We start from the raw sequence: 12,213 nt of genomic DNA, 5'->3' as shown, positions 1-12,213 counted from the left end.
TTTTTTAAGCAGGGAGTTTCATTGTCACTATTGTTTGCACATGAACCCTAAAAATACCAGGCGGGGAAATGTTTCACATGCATGGTGGTTCTGTATTAAAGTTTTATGGCATAGCCATAAAAGAGAGGAAAAAGGAAATGCTTCCTGTTTCAGTATACTGGCCTTGGCTACATTTAGGGTAAAGATCTGTGCATTCTGAGAAATTTAGCAGGATCAACAAAGAAGAACAATGTTGTCATAATGGCATTTCTCTTAGCGCAAAGATCCCTGCTTCCTCACATTGTCAGGGAGCACGACTGGTGATGTGTAATGAAAGGGCAATTAGGTTCGACAGGCAGGCAATCTGGGCTGGTAGCAACAGTAAGTCTGTATTACGGGAATGTCTTAATGCTGTGTTCAGTTGAATATATATATATATATATATATATATATATATATATATATATATATATCCTTCATGGTGATCTTGACCAGCATCTACTGCCTGATGTGGCTGCCTCCCTCTGCCTCGTGCTGCAACTCTGGGTGCTGTTCCCCTCAGATTGAGAGACATTTCTACTCAACGGCCAAGCAGATGTGCTCATTTGCTGATATGTGTTGAGGGTTGCACATGCTTTCTTGTATGTTTATTCTGTTTCTGTAGTACAGTGGTACCTCGGGTTACAGACGCTTCAGGTTACATACACTTCAGGTTACAGATTCCACTAACCCAGAAATAGTACCTCGGGTTAAGAACTTTGCTTCAGGATGAGAAAAGATATTGCACGGCAGCAGCAGGAGGCCCCATTAGCTAAAGTGGTACCTTAGGTTAAGAACAGTTTCAGGTTAAGAACGGACCTCTGGAATGAATTAAGTTCTTAACCTGAGGTACCACTGTACATACAAATGGAGGAGAAATTTTGTAATCATTGTTACTATGGACCAAATTTTCTCAATCTATTCAGATATAGTAGGAGAAATGCTTCCCCCCCTAATTGTAGCTATTATATTCTTTGCAGCAGCTATTAGATTAAACACTATTTCTTCAGCATTTCCTGGAATAACATGTTTTAGAATACCAAGCAGAAATATTTTGGGTTCCAAGTGTATATGGAACTGCTATTTTAGGATATCCTATACTCTCCATTACTTTTCTTGCAGCTGCCCAGAACATTGTCATGAAGCTAAATCAGTACGACAGAAGGAGCGGAGCAGGAAGTGATGTTCCTAGCACTCACTCTGATATTTTTGGGTAGGGCTAGAAACAGTGGATGTTGGTCTATTGGGATAAATGAGACTCTGTTCTTCTGACCTCATTCTGCCCTCAGCCAGCCCCAACACCTCCTGAGCAACATGTTTTTCTTGCCTCCCAAGTCTTAACTTCACTGCAACAGGTCTAGTTTTTGAGTGACCTCACATTTTTTCTGAATGCTTGGTAGTTTTACACACACACACAGTGTGAGAGAGCAGCAGCAGCAGCAGTTTTCAAACCACAAAACTCATACTTTGTTACCTTACATTGAATTGTGGGTTTAAATAACTGACTTTTAAAATGTTATTCTTTTTGGTTGTGATCCAAAACATCTGGGAAGGCTGCTTTCGACAGGGGGGTGAACTGGGTGGTCTCCCCCAGCTGCACGCAGCATGCCAGGCTCTGCAGAAAGCGGCTTTTGTGTTGCTGCAGGTCACAATTTCAGGCATGCTTTGCTGCCTGTGTGCACTGCACCCTGGGGCATAGTGTGCTCTTGCTCTCTGTGATGATTGGAGGCTTTGCTAGGCTATAATGCAGCTTGTGGTCATTCTAATCTGGCCCACTGTTTCTCTGACTCAAACTACAATCAGACAACCCGCTAGCTGTTTCAATATGTTTGGGGAGGTGGGAGGGGAGAGGAAAGGAAAGGGGAGGGAGCTACCGCACACTGTAACAGCCCTGGAGCATTGGCTTCTGTGCTATTAGAAATTCAGCGGCAGGCTAACGGAGAGACAAAACTTAAGAGCAGAGGGGAGATACTCCAGCTGATCGCCATCTCTTGCCTCTTCTTTGCTCACTTCTCCTTGCAGGTAACGCTATGATTCTTTCTCTTCCTGGATACTGCCTTCCTTGTGACTTTTTATTTATGAGTGGGGAACAAGAAAAATAAGAACCCATTTCTTTGACATCTTGTGTGTGCCCAGTCACCATGGGAGCACACTGGATGTGTGTTTGTGTATGTATTGCTGCAGACCCTTCTCTTAACTATAATGGGGCTACATCTCACCTGTGCTCTTGACAATGCAGTTGTCAGAGTATTTAAGAGGAAAAAGTTGCAGAGGGGACTGTCTTCCTCAGAAGCTAGCTGCACAAATGGAAAGAGTGGAGGGGCAGGCTCACACCTGCCAATTTATTTTGATTATAAAATAAGCAGTGTATGCATTGCTTTGAAAGCCTCTTTCCCCAGGGTTTATGTTTCCTTGTGGATTTTGTGATGGATTTTATTTGTAGTAATACTGTCTGCCTTCGTTTCACGGGAATTGCCTTCTATTCAGCATAAGCAGGGGTGCCTCAGCTGTTGAACACATAGTTTCTGTTTATCTTTGTTCAGTAATGCATGTGTATTTCACTGGACATTGTGTTTCAGGTACACTGGGGAAAACACAACAAAATTACTTTTAAAAAAGAAAAAGAAAGAAAGCATCTTTCTCACACAGTCAAGGTTGCTTTGAGAAACACTCATCCGCTGATATTCTTCAGAAGGGTTTCTGTGGTACATCTGCAGGTGTGTGTGGCAATTTCATAGTGCTCACTCTGATTTCTAAGAGGCGCAATGGAAACTACCATAGGATCTTGTGGTGGGATTTTAGTAAGCACTTGTGCTGACTTCTAGGAATTGATGCACTCTGAGGCCATGCAGCCATGCAGGTTAGGAAAATTGGCTGCTATCGTTTACTTTAACCACAAGAACAGCACTCTTCCCAACACGGCATGACTTGTCCACTTGGCTGAATCTGCACCATCCAGAACCACTATTCCGAAGCAGCAGGAAGGGAAAGGGAAAATTAGAAAGTGCCTTGAAAGCAAGAGATAGTGTAATATGGGGCAGTCCAGCAGAAATGTGTGGCAACCTTATAACCATAGAATCCATGTTTATTGCAAACAACAGTCAACATTTTGGAACTGATTCGCTGCACACAAATGAAGCATTTGTAAGTTTTCCTCTAGAACCATAAGGACTTTTTCTTAATGTACACTAGAATTTTTTCTTAATGTACACTATCTTGTTCTGAATATCTCCATATACCGGTAAGTCTTAACAGTTGAGGGGGGCTGGAAGGTGTGAGCAGATCAACACCAAATTAAGGAAGGGATAGCTTTGTTAAGATGGGAACAAAATTAACGAAATATGTTATGCTCAGTCTTTTTAATCAGGGGCCATTATAGTTCCAGTTACATGATAATGGACCCTTGAGCATGCTCTTCATAAAATGCTGGTTTATTTCCTTCTCATTTTGCGCTTCCCTGCTGTTCCTATAGCAAGAGAAAAAATATTATGCACCCCCACTCACTTTCTCTAATGTTTCATGCTCTAATTCCATATGGAACCCAAGGTGCCATGGTGGAAGCTATTTATTCTGGGATAATGATGATTGAGGGAAAGGCAAATGTGATGCTCCAGACATGTGAAGGATGTGTGCTGGTAAACAGTGATGTCTAAACCACAATGAAAATATACAGTATTTCAGCTGAGAGTGCTGAGCTGTGGCTGCCCAGTGCAATTTGCTTGCAGTTCCTGTTGACTGCCTCAATGTGGAAGCATGCTGATTCACAAAGCTACCTGTTTGGAAGTTGAAGAAAGGAGCGGTAGGAAGAAGGGAGGGAGGGAAAGAAGGGAGGGAAGAAGGGTAGGAAGGAGGGAAAATCCAATGCTCAATAGATATTGGCAATGATCAAGCTATAGAGAAAGACAAATAAGCCAAAGGACCCCATCCAACACTGCATTTTAAAAAAAACACAACTAACTGTGTTTTTATGAGCTTTATAAACTATCCTGGATTTTGAATTAAAGGGTGATATAAAAATGTTTCCAATAAAAAGATTGCAATGGTGGAACATATTAAATCCATAGCTACAGGTGTTTTCTGAAAAGGTCCATATGAGTCCAAAGCAAACCAACACTTAGAGCATGGGTAGGCAAACTAAGGTCCGCAGGCCGGATCTGGCCCAATCGCCTTCTAAATCCAGCCCGCTGACGGTCCAGAAATCAGCATGTTTTTACATGAGTAGAATGTGTCCTTTTATTTAAAATGCATCTCTGGGTTATTTGTGGGGCATAGGAATTCGTTCATTTTTATTTTCAAAATATAGTCTGGGCCCCCACAAGGTCTGAGGGACAGTGGACCGGCCCCCTGCTGAAAAGGTTTGCTGACCCCTGTTGTAGAGAGAAGGTCAAAGCAGTTACTCTTCAGATGTCAAGTACATCAGGAGTGCAATGCTCTTATATCCATTAGCAACCAAGAACCATGGAAACTTAGCAGGGTCTCCATTTTTAACTGTGTCTGTGCATAAAATCCTTTGTGGGTCAGCTGGATATTGCCTGCTCCATTTACAAAATGGTGCATTAATGAGCACACATACATGGGTATCTATGTATGTCACCTACAGACACATAATTTGCAAGCTCATTTCCCTAGAGCCATGTTGCGTCCCAGGGATGTTGCCCTCTGCACTGATATCGAGGGAGAAATCAGCCCTAGGGCACAGCCTCCATTCTAAGGTGAGAAGCACAAGTTTGCACTTGTGGCAAGATAGAAATAGTTAATAGATGTGGAAAGTGCATACAGCTAAAATAATACAGGCATTGCAGATAAGGCACAGCCTACACCAACAGCAACTTGACATATTCTACAGGGTGGGGAGAGATGAATGGTTGCCTGCTTGGGAACTGCACCATGCAGGGGTCAGAGGAACCTATGAAGGCTTGCCTAACTTTGGTTTCCCATCAGAGTCTTTTCTCTGGATGTTTGTGGAAGACAAGGGCAGTGGCATAGTGGTGGGGTGGGGGGGGTGCAAAAAAATCCAAGGACAAGGGATGCTTCCTCACCTCCAAGCATGTTTACATTGACGACCCAACCTACAACCCTTGTTTGCCTAAAATGGCTGTGCATGCATGTCCAAGGAAAACAACCCAGACACAAGAGCTGCGAGGGAAGGTCAGTTGCGGGTACCCTCTTTGGGGGCTGCGCCCCTCCCAGGCTGCTCCTACCTGCAGCTGCCAGCCAGGGCTGCACAGCTGCCCTTTATGCGCTCCTCCCAGGTCTTGCTGCTGCTGCTTCGGGAGTCCAGAGGCTGCCAGGCTGAGCCAGCTCAGGTCTTGTTGGCTCAGTTGGCACATGGCATTGTGTGTGTGTGTGTGTGTGTGTGTGTGTGTGTGTGTGTGTGTGTTTCTTCAGTTCTTTCATGACTTAACATTTTTGAATAAGATGTGCAGCTTTTTAAAAACAGAAAGGCAATTTTAAATGTGGGGAATCAGCTATGAAGGAAACCTGATTGCGGCAGAGGGGGTGCAATACTTGCCTTGCCCTGGGTGCAAGCAGGCCTGCTATGCCTCTGGACAAGAGTCCGGTTGTTATCAGCGAACCAGAGGGACTGATCCCCAAGAATTTGTACCAAACGACTCCAAGGATCCTTAATTCTAACAGGGCTTGGGGATTGCTACAAACACCTGAGAGAGACTCCTACTCCTTCTACCTTCTTTGGAATGGGTAATCATGTATCTCTGTCCTCTCATTTTCCTAATGTTGCTCTCCTCAAAGTAGAGTTTATCTCTGTTACGGTCTGCCAGGTCCCTACTGCCTTTCCAAGTGATCTGGACTACAACTCCCATCAGCCCCAGCCAGCATGACCAATGACCAATGTTGATAGGAAATGTAGTCCCAAATGCCCAGGGGGTACAGGGCTGAGGAATACAGATGTCTGTTGGAAAGTTTGGTTTTCTTTGGCTGCGAATGTCATAAAAGATGCTGTGGTTGACTAGGCCAGCATGGGCATGGACACATTGCTACTGGGAAAGGTCTGCTTTAGGAAACTGGAGGGCGCTGGTTGAGTCGAGGTACTGCATTTTCAGACCCTCCAAGTGTCCCTGTTTTCCAAGGACAATTCTGGATCTACAGAAGCCATCTTGTTTTCTGATTTGATTGCAGAATGTCCTACTTTTCCTTAGGACATCCCTATTTTCATCAGATAAATGTAGAAGGGTATGGAGTTATGCAACCCACAAGCCAAGGAGATAAGTAACTATACAACCTTTAGAAAACATCTGAAGGCAGCCCTGTATAGGGAAGTTTTTTAATATTTAATGTTTAATGTTTTGTTATGTTTTTTATATATGTCCAAAGCTGTCCAGAGTGGCTGGGGCAACCCTGTCAGATGGTGTTTTCTTTTACAAATAATAAAATTATTATTATTATTATTATTATTATTATTATTATTATTATTATTAATAACATCCCTATTTTCATTGGAGAAATGTTGAACGGTATGCATTTTAAGCCCCCTGGGTTAAGAAGAGATTATATCAAGAAGTTTTAGCCTCATCTTTGCACACACAGTTTCCTGTCTGGCAGTTGTAACTTGTTTCTTCACTGTCACCACTGTGATGTCAACACCTCTGTGTGGGTGTAAACAGAAGCCTTATTGCACCTCACACACACCTCAGCCACTTAGAAGTAAGAGTAAGTTCTCATTCTCTCGGGAGCAAAACAAGGCACAAGACGGATTCATTTTGCTAAGGTGTTACCTCAACTTGTTTTGATATCTGACAGCGGAAGGCAAGTCATTTTGAAAATATAACACTGCCCTCTTTAAGAGCACATTCACAGTTAGAATTGTAACCATGTCAACATGTGAAGTACGTGGGACAAATTCCATGCCCGTTACATCGACATTGTTAACCTCCCTGAGAAACTTGGTTAATATGGGGATCTAAAAATAACCTAAGTAAATAAATACAATGTTATATTCAGCAACCATGTAACAAGATGGCAGTCCGATGAAAGACTGCCATGTGCAGAATATGGCAGAAGTATTTTTGCAAGTCAGTTATATGATGCATAGTTAGGGCTAATTCATACAACTGTTATTGCATTTCAGGAATATAGATTAAATGCATCCGACTTAACTTGAGGCTTTGGAGAAGCAGCTTGCAGCTCAGCCTGTGTTTTGCTTGCAAAGATTCCAAAAGATTGACAATGAACTGGTAAACGTTGCTTAAGATGCAAAGTGTAGGAAAACCAGCACACAATTGCTGTACATCTTGGTTCAAAATTTCTGCCTCATTAGAATGGTTGGCTTGCGTTAACTTTTACTATGTATGCAGGTCAACTCCTCACTGGATTTGAATCGTACTTTGCATCCTGACAACCTGACCTATGAATTCCTTTAAAAACTTTATCTCTATTCATGGCGGGATCTAAGAAGGCAATCATGCACAACTAGCATACAAATGTTCTCTGTGCTATGGAAACATTGGCTCAGTTTTCATGTAATGCTCATGCAAATCACAACTTAGTATGACTCCTTAAATCTGTAGGATCCTAAAGAAGAGTTTGTTTGCTTGTTTGTTTGTTTGTTTGTTTGTATATACCCCACTCATCTGGCTGGGTTTCCCCAGCCAATCGTGGCTTCCAACAGAACACTAAAAACAGAATAAAACTTCAAACGTTAAAAACTTCCCTAAACAGGGCTGCCTTCAGATGACTTCTAAAAGTCCGATAGTTGTTTATTTCTTTGACAACTGATGGGAGGGCGTTCCACAGGGAGGGCGCCACTACCGAGAAGGCCGTCTGCCTGGTTCCCTGTAACTTCGCTTCTAGTAGTGAAGGAACCGCCAGAAGGCCCTCGGCGCTGGACCTCACTGTCCGGGCAGAACAATTGGGGTGGAGATGCTCCTTCAGGTATACTGGGCTTTAAAGGTCAGTACCAACACTTTGAATTGTGCCCGGAAACGTACTGGGAGCCAATGTAGGTCTACATGTAGATTACAGCTGTTTGGTTATGCCATGGTTTGGCTGAGCATGTAGTCCAAACTCAGACTCGTTGCTTTTCTCCGCCATACAAACCATGAGCAAAGAACAAACCTTTCTTTGTTTGAAGTAAAGTAAACCACAAGCCCAGGTTCAATTAACACACAAATCCAAACCACATTTTACCTCACATCAGAACAGCAGCAGCAGGACCAGAGAAGGAGCAAACAGGCTTTGATCTCCTCTCTGGGAACCTGCACACTTAAGCCATGGTTTGTCTTAGCGTTAGTGTGAACCGGATCTTTGTCTAGGATGTGCAATATTGGCCAGCAGCAGGCAAAACAGTAGTGAGTGCTCTTACTCAAATATCGCCTTCTCTCCCCCTCCCCGCCACTGTGTTTATTTATGGATGAAGATGACACAACAGATAAATAAAGGCTTGATTCTTTCTACTATGGATGGTTAAGCTCAGATTAAATACACATGACTTATGTACAGTAATACTTCTGTACTTCCAGAGAATAGGGAAGTTGTGAATTGTTTTATGATGACTCACACCAAGGTTATCTCTAGCCCTATATTGTCAACCTTGAATTTGTGCACCTCTCAAACATCACAGGTGAAGGTCTTAACCTGCTTTTTAAGAAAGATCCTTTTGCAGGAGATCTCTCTGAGCACTGAGAGTAGGGCTTTGTTCATACGAGGTAGGTGTTCCGGTACTGAGACATTGCTCCTCCCTGAGCAAGATCTTCTTGGCCTGAAACTATCAGTCCCCAATAGCAATTTCCACAGACTCAACAGTGTAAACATCGTATTTCATGAAAGCTTTGTTTTTGCCCTTTTGGAGATCATATGGAGCAGAACCTTTCGATATGAAATGCCCATATCTGTGATGGGAGAAGAGAACGACAGCAGCCCATATGCTTTTCCAGCATTTCTGATTATCTTACAACTTTGATCATGAGCGCTTTCAGGGGGAAAATAATCTCAGGCTTTCTGCTCTTGGCCATTGAAGTCCCTGAGATTAAAGGAACCCCCTGGAGCCCTGAGACTCAGGGGGCATCCATGCTTTCAAGTCTGCTCAAAGCATTCCACTGCTCAGGCCACCAAGGTCAGCCCCCTGTTCAATATGGCCCCTTTGCCATTCTTTCACACACTATGTATAACCATTAGTACACCCTTCCCTGTTCCTTCTACCCTTCCTCTTGGGGAGTTTATCTGTCTCTGGTGAGAAACTCCCCAAGAGGAAGGGCAGAAGGAACAGGGAAGGGTGTACTAGTGGTTATATATAGCCCATGTTCAGCTGGAATTGCCAGTAATTTGGATCATGATTTCCTCACCAGGGCTAGGGTTCAAAGAGTATCACAAGATTGTTCAACACTGGTGCATGCATCTGGGTTTCTCGGTTCCTTTTTTCCTCATTTCAGCTCCACGCAGGGCACTTTTTAACATATTTTTACATGCCATCCCAGTCTCTGCTGAGTGGCTGCGCAAGAGTCCAGGCCCTCATCCAGGGTTGTGATTCCATTGGCAAATTAAGGCACAGCAAAGACTAATGTCTTTAGGAAATGTGGCTTATTTGAACCTAAAGTCTTCAATGGAGAGAGTTCAGATGCACCAGTGCAGCATTGGAGTCCAAGGCATCCTGCACACCATCTCTGCGCCTCTGTCCTAACCTGCCATGATGGTTCTGCCCTGCATGGCCTCTGCCTAGAGTTCTAGCTCTACCCTTTTCCTTCCCAAACACCCTTACCAAGAAAAACCCAAGCCTTGTGTAAAGCAGATTCCCCCCCCCCCCGTCTGCACAGCCCACCCCTCCCGTGTTTTCCTATGTCATGGAAGATGAACTCCCCACTCTGTCCACCAGCAAAGAATGTCTTGTCCTGGTGATGACTTGCTTCAGCACCTTTTGTCATTCTTTGTTATTCTATCCCAAGTGGGGCCCTGGCCTCGAGAAGAAGTTTAGCCTGTGTTTTTCACTGATTTGGCATCGTCCCTTCAATAATTTCTGGCATTGAAAGCCCCCCCCCCCCCAAAAAAAAATTCTGTTACCCCAAATCTGTAACAATATAAAGTGCAAGGGAAATCCTCTCCTAGTCCTCTTGAATCATCCCCTGAAAAAAAATCCAAAATGTCCTCCTGAAGTGCCCTTTTAATTCCTCTTGGCCCAGGTTTAGGGAAAACAAAATACAAATGTAGATGCTATCTGTGTTTTCCTCTAGACTCTGTGATTTAGGATTTACCATCCTGTTTCAGCCTATATGGCTTAGCCTTGTTCAAGGTGCGCTCTCTCTCTCTCTCTCTCTCTCTCTCTCATGCAAACACACACAGAAAGTTTTTGGAAAAATCAAATGCACAAGGCTGTATTTGACAAATGTTGAGTGTGTGACAAATATCATGTCAATTTGACCCTGAGCACCTCTGTTAAGTAAGCACTGAAGAAAACTTTTATTATTTATTTATTTTCTATACCGCTTTATATTTTTTAAAAAAATCTCAAAGTGGTTTACAGCATATTAAATCAATAAAACAATCTGAAGTAAGTCAAATATAGAGTATACAGTCAAAGCAACATAACAGGAAACTAAAATATTATCTTAAAGATTTCAAAACAGAACATTACAAAGGAGGTCAACTACAGAATACATACCAGTATTTAACGTAGTAGGGCTGGGTGAGTCTGGACCCCGCCCCCTAGGCCAGTTGGAAAAGGTCTTGCAGGGAGCAGCCTTCACGCCTCAAAGCCGGATGATGTTCCTCTGGCCTCATGAGGAGCCTCTTCAGTAGAACTGGTGAGTCTGGGCCTCGCCCAGACTTTTCCACTTCAATTTCAGAGGATGAGAGGTGTTTTTGGGGAAAAAATGTTCCATCTCCCATTACCATGCATTAGCTGACATAGTTGTGTGTGTGTTTTACTCTTTGGCAGCTGAGGAGAGTATCCCTGAGTATGCGCTGAGTGCATTTCTGTTTAACTGAGTAACAATGTAACCAGGCCACATTGATTGGGCTTTCTGAGCTTCAGGCCCTCAGATGACAGGAAGGCAAGCTCTTATCCTTGCTCTAGGTGGCTTAATATTGCAGATGAAGATCATAAACAGTGGAATCAAGAAGACAGCATGGCCATCTGATGTCCATTTTTGCAGGGAAAGTGCCTCTGGCCACTTGGAAACAACACTGTGGTTCGTTCCCTTATTCCTTCCATTATTATGAAACATTAAACACCTGTTTTTAGTGAGCTTCTGTGCTCTTTCCCTTTGCCCTGACTTTCCGCACTGCACAGTGTCTCTGGGCAAGTCAGCATTTTCCTTTCTCTTCACATACCTGGATTATCAGAGAGATTTTTTTTGCTTACATCAGCCGGTCCTGTTCTTTTTTTCTTTTCTTTTTTACATCATTCAGCCCCATTCCATTGACTTCATGATGCTAATCTTGAATTCCCAGAGCTTCTGGTCATTTTCAGGAAATGCAAGGATTATTGAGGCCCCTAAGAAACAAGGCGAATAAATACTTAGCAGAACACTCTAAGAAGAAAATGCTCAAAAGAGAGCATGGCTTTCTTTCCCACAACCCTTTCTCCACCTTTCAGCCCAGAGGTTCAGAAGCAGAAAACAGGAGGGTCTCAGGGACAGAAAGGTGAGAGCTTTGATCTTGACTATTCCATCCATTTTTGTTTAACCATTATTTCTTAAATGTTTTGAATTACATAGAACTCCAAAAAAAAGTATCTACTATAAAAAGCTGTCTCAACCGTGCAGTACAAATACTGACCAGTATTTTATAACAGAATGCAATATTTTGTTTACCATTTGAAGTCACTTTTTCTGTCAGGACTGGAGTTGGTAGAAAGGGGACCATTAACAGGAATGTGACCACAGCCTGGACAGTACAGGTTATGGCATAAGTGTGGTCTTCTCTTGTGCCATCTGCATCTGCATCCCATTATGGATGTTCTGCCTACATATCTTCACCAGCAGAACAGCCCCAACCCTGGAATATTCTGCTGGTGTGTCCTTTGAGTTGGCAGTTTATCTCAGGGATTGTGCCCTAAAGCAGAAACAGCCAACTTGGGAGCAGCTGTCTGGCAGGAATCGAACTCTTGTATCACAAGGGGTTTGGACTAGATGACCCTTGGGTTCCTTCCAGCTCTACAGTTCTATGATTCCATGATACCTTTCAGATGTTGTTGCACTCCAGCTTGCATCAGCCCTGACCATTGGCCATGCCAGCAGGAGTGGA

The 12,213-nt window shown here is 43.3% G+C and overlaps 1 protein-coding gene across 4 annotated transcripts in view; it reads left to right on the top strand.

Moving 5' to 3' along the window:
- The first annotated feature begins 1,927 nt into the window (after positions 1–1,927).
- Positions 1,928–12,213, top strand: part of HRH2 (histamine receptor H2) — a 30,524-nt gene continuing 20,238 nt past the window's right edge. For all 4 annotated transcript variants that reach the window (XM_081184962.1, XM_081184964.1, XM_081184965.1 and 1 more), the window contains exon 1: positions 1,928–2,040. The gene's annotated coding sequence lies outside the window, so the exon portion shown is untranslated. The remainder of the gene's footprint in view (positions 2,041–12,213) is intronic.

The sequence above is a fragment of the Podarcis bocagei genome (genome assembly GCF_964188305.1).
Source record: "Podarcis bocagei genome assembly, chromosome: 2".
Taxonomy (NCBI): Eukaryota; Metazoa; Chordata; class Lepidosauria; order Squamata; family Lacertidae; genus Podarcis; species Podarcis bocagei.
Note: the sequence above shows the minus strand (reverse complement) of the source record. Positions and strands in the feature narration are given on the sequence as shown.